Source organism: Ceratotherium simum, chromosome 39 (assembly GCF_057802395.1).
Source record: "Ceratotherium simum simum isolate JZ-2026a chromosome 39, ASM5780239v1, whole genome shotgun sequence".
Taxonomy (NCBI): Eukaryota; Metazoa; Chordata; class Mammalia; order Perissodactyla; family Rhinocerotidae; genus Ceratotherium; species Ceratotherium simum.
The window spans coordinates 6,768,892-6,782,810 of NC_141938.1; the positions used below are offsets into that span (position 1 = coordinate 6,768,892).

At 40.8% G+C, this 13,919-nt stretch overlaps 1 protein-coding gene across 6 annotated transcripts in view; it reads left to right on the top strand.

Annotated features, from left to right (window-relative positions):
* Positions 1–13,919, top strand: part of LOC101401550 (uncharacterized) — an 82,093-nt gene that overhangs the window by 55,779 nt on the left and 12,395 nt on the right. For 3 of the 6 annotated variants that reach the window (XM_087425504.1, XM_087425505.1, XM_087425502.1), the window contains exons 1-2: positions 3,868–3,938; positions 4,168–4,255. The gene's annotated coding sequence lies outside the window, so the exon portion shown is untranslated. The other 3 variants (XM_087425509.1, XM_087425508.1, XM_087425506.1) reach the window with 3 other exon arrangements.

Here is a 13,919-nt window from a genome sequence, read left to right on the forward strand (position 1 = left end):
CTAATAATCCTTACCATTGATGGAAGCCTTTAGTCCATTTATAAGTAATGTAAGTGTAATACGTTTGGATATCATTTAGTCATCTTATTTTATGTTTTCCATTTCCCTCATTTTTTTCTTTCTTTGAATTCAACTTATCAGCTGATTTAAACTTACCACAAATTTACAGTAATCAAAGAGTGTTTACTGGCTTATGGACAGGCATATAGATTAACGGAATGAATTGAGAGTCCAGAAATAAGTCCTCACATGTATTCTCAATTGATTTCTGAGAACGGTGCCAGGAGAATTCAATGGGGAAAGAAAATAATCTTTTCCTCAAATGGTACTGAGACAACTGGATATCCACATGCAAAAGCATATAATTAGGCCCTTACTTTACGCTATATACAAAAATTAATTCAAAATGCATCAAAGATCTAAATGTAAGACAAAAAACTATAAAACTGATAAATAAAAAAATAGGTGAAAATGTTCACTGAGTTTGGCAATGGCTTATTAGACATGATATCTAAAACACCTTGCAAGCAAAGAAAAAATAGATAAATTAGACTTCAGCAAAATTAAGAACTTCTGTACTCCAAAGGACACTTATTAACATTAAATGCTTTTGTAATACAAAGGACACACTTGAGAAAGTGGAGAAGACCATGGAATGGGAGAAAATATTTGCAATTCACATATATGATAGGGATCATATACAGAATATATAAAGAACTCTTACAACTCAATAAAAAGACAAATAATCTAATTTTAAAATGAACAAAGGATCTGAATAGACATTTCTTCGTAGAAAACATAGAAATGGTCACAAGCACATGAAAAGATGCTTAACGTCACTAATCATTAGGGAAATGCAAATCATATTCACAATGAGATATTTCATATCAATGAATGGTTAAAATGTAAAACACAGACAACAAGAAGTGTGAGCAAGGATGTGGAGAAATTGGAACCCTCAGACATTAGTGGGGGGTTGTAAATGATGCAGCCACTTAGGAAAACAGTCTAGTAGTTATTCTAAATGTTAAACATCTATTTGCTATATGTTCCAGCAATTCCACTGCTTGGTAGATAACTGCGATAGTTAATTTTATGTGTCACTTGACTGCATCACAGAATATCTTGATATCTGGGAACACATTCTTTTTGAGTGTGACCATGAGGTTGTTTTGGAAGCAGAGTAGCATTTGAATCAGTAGGTTGAGTAAAGCAGATTGCCCTCTCCAATGTGGGTGGGCATTATCCAATCTGATTTAGGGCCTGAATAGAATGAAAAGGCGGTGGAAAGTTGAATTTTCTTTCTCTGCCTCACTGTTGAGCTGGGATAATGTTCCCCTGCTTTTGGTGCTCCTGGTTCTCAGGCCTTGAGACATGGACTGGAATCCATGCCATTGGCTCTCTAGCTTTCAGGCCTTTGAACTGCACCACAGGCTTTCCAGGGTCTCCAGCTTGGGGACAACAGATAGTGTGACTTGCAGCATCCATAGTCACATGAGTCACTTCCTTATAATAAATTTCATTAGCTATATATTTACATAATTTTAATTAGATATATATTTATATAAATTTCATTAGATATGTATTTATGTAAATTTCGTTATATTATTTTTATATGTATAAATGATCTTTCTGATCTTACAGTATGGTCCAGGGCCATATGTTCTGTTTCTCTGGAGAACCCTGACCGAAACAATACCCAAGGGAAATGAAAATATGTCTGCACAAAAAGATACACGTGAATTTTCATAGCAGCATTACTCATAGTATCCACAAAATGGAAACAAACCAAATGTCCATCAACAGATGAATAGATAAATACAATGCATTATATCCATACAATGGAATATCATTCAGCGATAAAAAGGAATGACATATGCTACAATACATATGAACCTTGAAAAACATACTAAGCAAAAAGAAACTATTGACAAAAGATTGTATGATTTCCTTTACATGAAATGTGTTGAAAACACAACTCTATAGGGAGAGAAAGGAAATTCATGGCAGCTTAGATGTTGAGGGAGTAGGAAAAGGGGGGTATGACAGTCAAAGGGTACTTTTGGAGTAATGAAAAGGTTGTAAAATTGTGATGGTTGCATAACTGTTTGAACATAATGAAAAACATTCAATGGTATAGTTTTAAATGGGTAAATTGTGTGGCATGTGAATTATTTTTCAATATTGCTGTTCTAAAACACAAACAAAAGAAAAAATCATGAGAGTAGCTACATCATGAGGAGGATAACAAATTTACTGTTTCTGAAGCACCTAGAGCAGTAAGATGCAAGAAACATGAGGTACCATTATATTTTAACCACTAAATATTAAAACTTAACATAAAACTATCGGAACCGAAAGCGTGTGCTATGGGTATTAGTAAATATTACTGGCACAGAAAACTTTAGAAACTGATACAGGTATTTATTGTTTAATAAAGGTGGAATTTCAAATCAGTAGTTCAAGTGTAGTTTATCAATAAACGATACTATACCTATTGAACATCTTACTGGAGGAAAGAAGTAATTGCATCCACTACCCCACACCACCTGCCAAAATACACTCTGTGAGGATTCAAGATTAAAGTGTCATTAAAAATAAAAACTTTTAGAAGGCAATTAGGAGATCTGACTGTAATCTAGAGATTGAAGGGAATTTTTAAGGCAAATCAGGAAACCCAGAAATTATTTTATTTATTTATTTATTTATTTTTGTGAGGAGGACCAGCCCTGAGCTAACATCCAATGCCAATCCTCCTCTTTTTTGCTGAGGAAGACTGGCCCTGGGCTAACATCCATGCCCATCTTCCGCCACTTTATATGGGACACCACCACAGCATGGCTTAACAAGCGGTGCGTCGGTGCGCAGCCGGGATCCGAACTGGCGAACCCCGGGCCGCCACAGCGGAACGTGCGCACTTAACCGCTTGCGCCACCGGGCTGGCCCCCAGAAATTATTGTTTAAAACAGACTTCCTTGGCTACACAAAAATTAAATATTTTGTACAGCAACAGATGAAACATTGACCTAGCAAAATAGTTGTCAGTTCAATAGATGGATGAAACACATTAATAATGCACATGAGCAATTCTTGGTAAAATGTACCAGAAAATCAGGATTTAAAAAGACCTTTACCAACTTGATACAGGCCACTCACTGAAACCCACAGTAAACTCGGATTCCCAGAGAAACTTGAGACCCACTCCTGAGTGAAAGCCTGGTATCAGTGCTATTTCACACTTTAGTACGGGAGGCCATGGACCGTATGGTAAGATAGGAAAAATATAAAGAAAGAAATACATATTTGAAAAAGAAAAACATAAATGTTACAAAGAAATGTCATTATATTGAAAATGCAAAAGATTCAATGATTAGAGTTAAGCAAGGTGTCCAAAGCAAATATAAAGAAATAAGGGGAAATAAAGGTTAAATACGGGATTGACTGAATGCAGGAGATAGACTATATCATGGACTGGCAGGCACATCATTACGGGAGAATCATTGTAAGGGCTCTAGGAACCTGGAGAGACCGGTAGGAAAACTTTTGATGAGCACGAGGCGGCGCCACTCCCCAGTGCCAGCCTCCCCATGCCAACATCTAAACCCGGCGCTGGGCCTCGTTGCGCCCCAACCTCGCCTCCGACCGTAACCCCACCCACAGGCCGGCTTCCATCCTCAACCTCGGCGGCTGCGCTCTTTTCTGCTGCCAGTACTGCGCGGAGGCGACCCCAGCCCCGTCCGCACCCACGCGGCGAGAACTGCAGTTTCTCTGCCCGAAATGGTCGGACGTGATTGGCAGCCCAAGCCCTGGAGCCCCGCCCTTTACTTCCGGAGGAAGGAGGCGGAAGTGGCGTCACGGGTTCGCGCCGTCTTTTTGTCCGGTGACTCCGCGCGTCTCGGAGCGGTCACGTCGGTCCTCTCGCGGTGTCCTCGTCCCTGGTGAGGCCCGCGTGCAGGGAGCGCCCTGGGGGGCAGGAGGGCGGTAAAGGACAGGTGTGGCCGGGACCCCGAGGGGCCTCCTTAGAGAGGCCGGGCCCCTCCGCTCGCGTCCGCCCGGCCGCTGTCCCCGCGCGGAGCCGGGGCGGGAAGGGCGCGTGTGCGGGGGGTTTTCATCCCCTGGGCTCCCCTGTTCAGAAGCCTCCGAAGTAACCTCGGGACTTTTCTCCAGAAGGAGAAGAATTTCCGCTGCTCGAGTCCCGTTGCTCAGGCCCCGCGCGCTCCGGTTCTCACGGCCCTGGCGACCCCGTCGTGTTCCCGTGAGTCCGGGGGAAAGTTGGCTCAGGGGCCTCTTCTGCTTTTCCTGTGCGAACGAATGGGGCTTCTGAGAATTTGGCCATATCTTTCCGCGTTTTTTTTTTTTTTGAACATTACATAAAGATAAAAAGATAAGATAGTTTCTTAGGTGTCAAGAGTGAGCATGTTTGTCTAGGTAATTATAAGCATATGTTGACTACAAATCTTGCATCTCAAGACAAAGTGAGAATACTCAGCTGTCTCTTCATCTGAACTTCCTAGGTCCGTAGGTCCCACAGAGCTTTTAAACAGGGGCCTCCAGGAGAAAAAGATGGAGGCTTTATGACACCAGTTCTAGAATAATTCAGTTTAGCATTAGCAGGCTATGTGGACTGTGTTTTTTTCCCCCATGATTTTCTTTTGTGAAATCTTAAACCTACAGAAAATTTGAACATCCAGTACCATGAGTGTTCATTGTAGTAGATTCACCCATTTTTAGCATTTTGCATGTTTGCTCTCTCCATAGGTAAATACATTTTATGGTGACTATTTGAGAGTAAGTTGACAATAAATTGCAGACGTGATACTTGACCTTTAAAGATTTTATTTATTTATTTATTTTCCCTCAAAGCCCCAGTAGGTAGTTGTATGTCATAGTTGCACATCCTTCTAGTTGCTGTATGTGGGATGCGGCCTCAGCATGGCCGGAGAAGCGATGCGTCGGTGCGCGCCCAGGATCCGAACCCGGGCCTCCAGCAGCGGAGCGCGCGCACTTAACTGCTAAGCCACGGGGCCGGCCCGATACTTGACCTTTAAATGCTTGATAATCCATCTCCCAGAAAGAAGGACATTATCCTAAAACTACAATGCTATTATTTCATCCAAGAAAATTAAAAAGAATAATGTCATCAGATATCCACTCTATGTAAAAACTAAAATTCTTCACATTGTTCCCGGTATGTTTTTCTGTCTAGGATTCAATCAAGGTTATATATGGCAATTGTTCATCTTTTAATCTTTAATCTAGGTCAGTCACTATTGTTTGTCAACTATATTGTCTTTTTGAAGAATCACACGTTTCTTTAGAAAGTCACACATTTTGATATTTCAGATTTTATTTTCATGGTGTGTTTGAATGTTTCCTCCATTTTTTGCGTTTCCTGTCAACTGGTAATTGGGTCCGGAGTAGTAAGTACTTGATGCTTTGCAGGCCATAAGGTGTGAGAATTACTCAGCTCTGCCTTTGCAATGGGCAAGCAGCCGTAGACCTAAGTAAACAAATGGGCATAGCCGTGTTCCAACAAAGCTTTATTTACACAAACAGACCTGTGACCAAAGTGTGCCAGCTCCTGGTGTAGAGGCTTCAAAAGATCATTTCAGGGCCGGCCCGTGGCTTAGTGGTTAAGTGCACGCACTCCGCTACTGGCGGCCTGGGTTTGGATCCCGGGCGCACACCGACCCACCACTTCTCTGGCCATGCTGAGGCCGCATCCCACATACAGCAACTAGAAGGATGTGCAACTATGACATACAACTATCTACTGGGGCTTTGGGGAGAAAAAAAAAAAGGAGGAGGATTGGCAACAGATGTTAGCTCAGAGCCAGTCTTCCTCAGCAAAAAAAAAAAGGATTAGCATGGATGTTAGCTCAGGGCTGATCTTCCTCACACACACACACACACACACAAAAAGATCGTTTCAAAATATTTTGTAGGTGATGTGTATATGAAATTGCATTCCATAGGGAAGACAGAAATTTATGCCATCCCTCAGTTAGTGATGCCCACTTTGATTACTTGCTTAAGGTAGTGATCAGCAGAGCACTCTGTTTTAAAGGTAGACTTTTCCTTGTGAATAAAAAAGTCATATGTGGGGTGATATTTTGATACTCAGAATATCTTGTTCCCCAACAAATTTTCTAACAACTGTCTTGTCATCTATTACTGACATGCAGTCAATAAACTTCTGTATATATTGTCTCACATTTGTGGGGGTGTGTTTTCAGGGTAAGCTGCTCAGATTGGATTTCTAGGCCAAAGGACAAATACACGTTTGCTTTTGCTGGATGTTATAAATTTCCTTCTATAGGTCTTGTGCCATTTGTAGTTTTTGAATGAACTTTTTAAAAAGTGCAAAAATTATGGAGGAACATCAGGAATAAGTTTTAACTTCAAGCACTAGTTTTCAAGAAGAATATCCTGTCCACTGTTATTCTGAGTAAAAATAGTCAAATACGTTTTCAAAAGTACTGTGTTTTGGTTTCTATTATATTGTGTGTAGACACTTTCTGTGTCTTAATTTGATTTTCATGTTGTAATTCTATTTTTCTGTTCCTTTTATTTGTGCATACTATACTGTAACATTTTTGTGGGGAATGGCAATTGTCTGAGAATCCACAAATAGTGATTGAAATCATTTAATGAGATCGGAACTGTGCCAGGGACAGAGAAACAAAGGCCATCAGAGCATAGTACTGCCCCCATGGGGCTTCCGGTCTATCTGGGAATACAGAATTTCAGTGAATACTGACAAGTTTGTAATATGGACATCAGAATGGCTTAATACGAGGTAATACGTTTTGAGAGGTATCAAAATATTTAAGTTGTCAATGAAAGCCTGAGTAGGATTGACCTAGTGTGGTCATTGAACTATTGTGAGATTTGTAGGTGGCTGAGAAAATTTCAGATGAAGGGAACTTGATAAGCAAAATTCAGCATAGTTTAGACCTTCGTGTATTTCTTAAACCGAAGAGGGAGGTTTGGCAGAAGCAGAACAGACAGTGTTGGGAGATAGAGTGGAGAGCAGGGACAGGACCAGGGGAGTGAGGTGCTCTGGACAAGACTCTAAGGCCATGGAAACTTCTGAAATATTTTAGCAGGAGAGAGACTTGAATCCATTACAACTTAAATACAACCCACTAACTCATACTTTGGGACTGGACTTCAGGAAACATGGTCATGAAGGCATGGAATCAAGGTAGAATCTTATGATGAATATTCAAGTTTTAAAACTTGATCATGGAACCTAGATGTGGATGATTGTTATGGAAAAATAATAAATGAAATGATTTGAGAGTTTTGTATAAGGTGACAGTGAAAGAATCCAGGCATTTCCTTTCTTTACTCTTTTACTAGAGGATATACCCCTACTTAATGACTGTTTGAATGCTCGATTAGGGCTTGGTGAAAAAATTCAACCCAGGGGTGTTCTCAGGAAACTTGTAAACTATTGGAGGAGGCAAATGTCTCTCCAAGAAAATAAATGTATTGTTACCAATTGATTAGGGTTCTGGAGCTAAGTGGAGGGCAATATTATTTTCTCTTTCTTTATATGGGAATAGGTGAAGGTAAGAAGTAAAGTTGATAAGTATTTAAGTGATAAAAAGACAAGACATAGGAGTTAGCCATGTTGGAAGAGACGGGAGTAGGAGATGAGGAAAGCATTCTCTATTTGGTTGATTACATTTCTAGGGTGAGAGAGGGGAGAGCATCAAGGGTTACTCCCAGATTTGACAGTAGAGACCTTTTATTTGGTTGGGGAAAATGCTGAGGGAGGATTCTAATCTTGAGTGTATACCTGAGGAGAAATATGTGATATCTGTTCAAATGATGTGAACCCAGAGTAAATAGGAGAAAGTGTGAATGTGTTTTAATGTTATGCATAACAGATTCATTCAAGGAGTTAATCAGAATCAGTAATTCACTTGTGTTGTTATGAATCTTAGGAAATGTTTATGTTAATAAACATAGTGGTTTTGTAGTCCACCTGGAGATTCCTTCTCCCACCTGGTTTAGGCCTTTGATTCCCTGACTGAAATCCAAAGTAACTCCTTCTCTTGGACTTTTTATGGACGCTGACATATCTAGGGGTCAGAATCACTCCACAGGTAAAGGACTACAAGATCCCCTGACAATGCAGGTTGCCAGAAAGCACTGAAGACTCCATGTGTCTTGGTAATATCCATGTTACCCCCTCTGTTTGCCACTTGGGTGTCCCAATGAGCTAGCTGTGCCATAGTGAGACAATTGATGAAGGTTCTGAGGATGAAGTTGGTGAGGATGTGCAGATTCTGTGAATGTCTTTCCTATTGGCAAGGAGCTCAGCTCCTTGCTCAGGTCCAAAGGCTTGGCTAAACGTGTCTCCAAATCTCCTCTTTACTTATTTGTCTCCAGGTATCACTGTTCTTCTCAATTGGATGTGAGTCTACGTGAAATCAGGAGACAGAAATGACACTTTAAACAAGAGAAGTGTAATATAAAGATGTAAGGAGAATTCTAACAGATATTCTAGAGTTGATGGAGAGTCCCAAAGGAAAGCCAAACTTGGGGGCCCCTCTCCCTTAGACTGGACTTCAGACCTTGTTGGGAAAGGTATCATGGAGCCCACTGGATGGTGAAGCAGTTCACTAGGTTGCCAGGACCAGAGGTAGTCAGCAGTCACTGGGCAGGCAGTAAGCAACCCTCTGGATGCAGACAAGTCATGACTGGTGGGTAGATTGGGAGTGGGAATCGGGTGACACTGTCCTTGCAAGACCTTACTAGAGCACTAAGTATCCATATAAGGAGGCCATGGGAAACAACTGACTGGTGTGCAGAGAAGCTGAGGCTAGGTGGATGAGTGCACAGAAGAAGACAGTGTTCCTCCCACCCTCACATTCTTAGAGTAATTAAATATTTTTTGAAAACTGAGATATATTCTGTTATGAACATTATTGAGCTATAATCTAGGAACACATGAAGAGTGGGGTGAAGGATCTGTGTTTGTTGATCACCAACCAGTGGTGCCTTCAGTGAGCCAGGCTCTGTGCCACTCTTTGTACTGGCAAACATTGGCATCCAAAAGAGACGTAATGCTACCCATCAGATGCAAAAAAAACCTCTCCAAAAGAAGCTGATCCTAATGTCAGACAGCAGTGTCCAAACGCAGTAGTACAGCTACAGAGGTCATTATGATAAAAGATTCTGTTTCTCCAAAAATATAAAAATTTAAGTATATATCCACTCAAGTATATTGTTTCACATGTATAAAGCTTTGCTTGACAGAATTAGAAGAAGAAATAGACAAGTTCACAATTTCAGTGAGAGATTTTAAAGATTTTATTTATTTATTTTTCCCCCAAAGCCCCAGTACATAGTCGTCTGTCATAGCTGCACATCCTTCCAGTCGCTGCATGTGGGACGCGGCCCCAGCATGGCCGGAGGAGCGGTGCCTCGGTGCGCACCCGGGATCCGAACCCGGGCCGCCGGCAGCGGAGCGCATGCACCTAACCACTAAGCCACGGGGCCGGCCCGACAGTGAGAGATTTTAATATATTTTGCCCATATTGTTAAACAATGGAAGAAAAATCATTTAGGCTATTCTTTGGAAATGCTGTGTAAACTGCCTAATGTACACATGCGGAATAGTGTGTCTAGTATCTGATGGAACTCAGAAATTACTTCTCTGGGAAGGAGGGGAAAGGAATGGACTGGAAGGAGCAAGAAGGCTTTGTAGGGAGATAACTATGTTGTGTATCTTGTTTAGCCTGGCGATTACATGAGAACATGAGATTGTCATAACTCATCCACTGAATACTTTTAAGATGTGTGTATTTAATTGTACATTAATTACATCTCAGTTACAAAATGAAAAGAAAAGTAAAATATTCTATTTAGGCACCACCTGACTAAACACATTGGTGGGCCTGTTTAGCCCAAAGACCCCCAGTTTGAGACCCCTGGTAGTAAAGACAGTTATACTGTGAGGCTAGGCACATGGATTTTGTGACCATATGTGTTTCTGGGTTTTAGTCTTCTGAACTGTAGAATAAGAACTGTGGGGTTGTGAGGGTGATATTGGTTCATAGATAATGAAGTGTGGAATTTTCAGTGGTTGTCGTCATTCAAATACCATTTTATTTTATTTTTTATTTATTTTTATTTTTTAAATTTTTTGTCAGGAAGATCGGCCCTGAGCTAACATCTGCCAATCTTCCTCTTTTTGCTCAGGAAGACTGGCCCTGGGCTAACATGCATGCCCATCTTCCTCTACTTTATATGGGACACCACCACAGCATGGCTTGACAAGTGGTGCGTCGGTGTGTGCTCAGGATCCGAACTGGCGAACCCCGGGCTGCCACAGCGGAGCACGTGCACTTAACCGCTTGTGCCACCGGGCCGGCCCCTCAAATACCATTTTATAGATCAGCATTTGGCCTGTTGGTCTCTGTTTGATTTATTACAGGTTATTATTTTTTGTTTTTTTTTAATTGAGGTCACATTGATTTATAACTTATAAATTTCAGATGTACATCATTATATTTTTCTTTTGCGTAGAGTGCGTTATGTTCACCACCAAAAATCTAGCCGTCATCTGTCACCGTACTCCTTTCACCCTCCCCCCACGTGATCCCCCCTGGTAACCACCAGTCTGTTTTCTCCATATGTATATGTTTGTTTATTTTCCACATATAAGTGAAGTCATGTGGTAATTATATTTCTCTGGCTGACTTATTTCACTTAGCATACTACCCTCAAGGTCTGTCCACCTTGTTGCAAGGGCAAGATTTCATCTTTTTTTGTGGCTGAGTAGTATTCCATTGTGTATATATGCACCACATCTTTATCCATTCATCTGTTGATGGGCACTTAGATTGCCTCCAATTCTGGGCTATTGTGTATGATGCTGCAGTGAACATCAGGGTGCATGTATCTTTTTGAATTCCTGTTTTTGAGTTCTTTGGATAAATACCCAGAGGTGGAAGAGCTGGATCATATGGTATTTCTATTTTTAATGTTTGGAGGAATCTCCATACTGTTTTCCATAGTGGCTGCTCCAATTCACATTCCCACCAGCAGTGAATGAGGATTCCCTTTTCTCCACATCCTCTCCAATGCCTGTTACATCTTGTCTTTTTAATAATAGCCATTCTTACAGGCCAGAGGTAGTATGTCACTGTAGTTTTGATTTGCATTTCCCTAACAATTAGTGATGTTGGACATCTTTTCATGTGCTGGTTGGCCATCGGTACATTATCTGTAGAAGCTGTCTTTCATATTTTCTGCCCATTTAAAAAAAATTATTAAGATCATATTGGCTTATAATGTGTAAATTTCGGGTGTATGTTATTCTATTTCAGCTTCTGTATATACTGCATCTTGTTTACCACCAATAGTCTAGTTTTTATCCATCACCAAACTCATGTGCCCCTTTACCCCTTTCACCTTCTCCCTACCCTTCCCCTTCCCCTGTGTTAACCACCAATCTGTTCTCCTAATATATGTGTGTGTTTGTTTTCTGTGTATGAGTGAAATCATACGGTATTTGTTTTTTTCTGTGTGACTCATTTCACTTAGCATAATACCCTCAAAGTCCATCCATGTTGTCACAAATGGCACTATTTTGTTTTTTTTTATGGCTGAGTAGTTTTCCGTTGTATATATACGACATCTTCTTATCCATTCATCCATTGATGGGCACTTGGGTTGCTTCCACATCTTGGCTATTTTTTTTTTTCTCCCCCCACCCCAAAGTCCCAGTAGATAGTTGTATGTCATAGCTGCACATTCTTCTAGTTGCTGTATGTGGGACGCGGCCTCAGCATGGCCGGAGAAGCAGTGAGTCGGTGCACGCCCGGGATCTGAACCCGGGCTGCCAGCAGTGGAGTGTGCGCACTTAACCGCTAAGCCACAGGGCTGGCCCTTGGCTATTGTGAATAATAATAATGCTGCAATGAATGTAGAGGTTATATATCTTTTTGAATTAGTCATTTTATGTTCTTTGGATAGATAGTGGAATAGCTGAATCATATGGTATTTCTTTTTTTTAATTTTTTGAGAACTGTTTTCCATAGAGGCTGCACCAGTTTGCATTCCCACCAACAGTGTGTGAGGGTTCTCTTTTCTCCACATCTTCTCTAACACTTGTTACTTCTTGTTAATTATACCCATTCTGGCAGGTGTGACTTGATAATCAATGTAGTTTTGATTTGCATTTCCTTAGTAATTAGTGATGTTGAATATCTTTTCAAATGCATGTTGGCCATCTGTATATCATCTTTGGAAAAATGTCTGTTCATATTCTTTGCTCATTTTTTGATCGGGTTGTTCCTTTTGTTGTTGTTGAGCTCTATGACTTCTTTATATATTTTGGAAATTAACCCCTTGTCAGATATATGACTTGTAAATATTTTCTCCCAGTTAGTTGGTTGTCTTTTTATTTTGTTGATGGTTTCCTTTGCTGTGCAGAAGCTTTTTAACCTGAGGCAGTCTCATTGGTTTATTTTTTCTTCTTTTTCCTTTGGTTGAGTAGACATGGTATTTGAAAAGATACTGCTAAGACTGATGTCAAAAGTGTACTGCCTGTGTTTTCTTCTAGGAGTTATATGGTTTCAGGTCTTTCATTCAAGTCTTGAATCCATTTTGAGTAAGTTTTTGTGTATGGTGTAAGATAAGGGTCTACTTTCATTCTTTTGCACGTGGCTGTTCAGTTTTCCCCAACACCATTTACTGAAGAGACTTTACTTTCTCTATTGTATGTTCTTGGCTCCTTTGTCAAAAATCAGCTGTCCCTAGATGTGTGGGTTTATTTCTGGGCTCTCAGTTCTTTTTTTTTTTTTTTTTTTTTTTTAAAGATTTTATTTATTTATTTTTTCCCCCCAAAGCCCCAGTAGATAGTTGTATGTCATAGCTGCACATCCTTCCAGTTGCTGTATGTGGGACTCGGCCCCAGGATGAACGGAGAAGTGGTGCCTCGGTGCGCACCCGGGATCCGAACCCGGGCCGCCAGCATCGGAGTGCGTGCACTTGACCACCAAGCCACAGGGCCGGCCCCAAGGGCTCTCAGTTCTGTTCCATTTATCTGTGTGTCTGTTTTTGTACCAGTACCGTGCTGTTTTGATTACTGTAGCTTTGTAGTACATTTTAAAATTGGGGAGTGTGATACCCCCAGCTTTGGTCTTTTTTCTCAGAATTGCTCTGGGTATTTGGGGTCTTGTGTTGTCCCATATAAATTTTCAGATTCTTTGTTCTGTTTACAAGAAGAATGTCCTTGGGATTCTGATTGAGATTGCATTGAATCTGTAGATTGCTTTAGGTAATATGCACATTTTAACCAGGTTAATTTTCCCAATCCATGAGCATGGAATATCTTTCCGTGTCTTAAACCTTCTTCACTTTCTTTCGACAACATCTCAGAGTTTTCAGTGTACAGGTTTTTCACATCCCTGGTTAAATTTATTCCTAGTTATTGTATTCTTTTTGTCGTGATTATAAATGGGATTATATTCTTGATTTCTCTTTCTGGTAGTTTGTGAGTGTATAGAAATGTTACTGGGGGCCGGCCCGGTGGCGCAAGCTGTTAAGTGCTTGCGCTCTGCTGCGGCAGCCCGGGGTTTGCCAGTTCGGATCCCGGGCACGCACTGACGCACTGCTTGGCAAGCCGTGCTGTGGCAGCGTCCCACATAAAGTGGAGGAAGATGGGCACGGATGTTAGCCCAGGGCCCGTCTTCCTCAGCAAAAAAAGAGGAGAATTGGCAGATGTTAGCACAGGGCTGATCTCCTCACAAAAAAAAAAAAAAAAAGAAATGTAACTGATTTTTGTATATTGATTTGGTACTCTGGAATTTTTCTGTATTTGTTAATTATTTCTAATAGTTTTTTGGTGGATTCTTTAGGGTTTTTATGTATAGAATCATGTCATCTGCAAATAC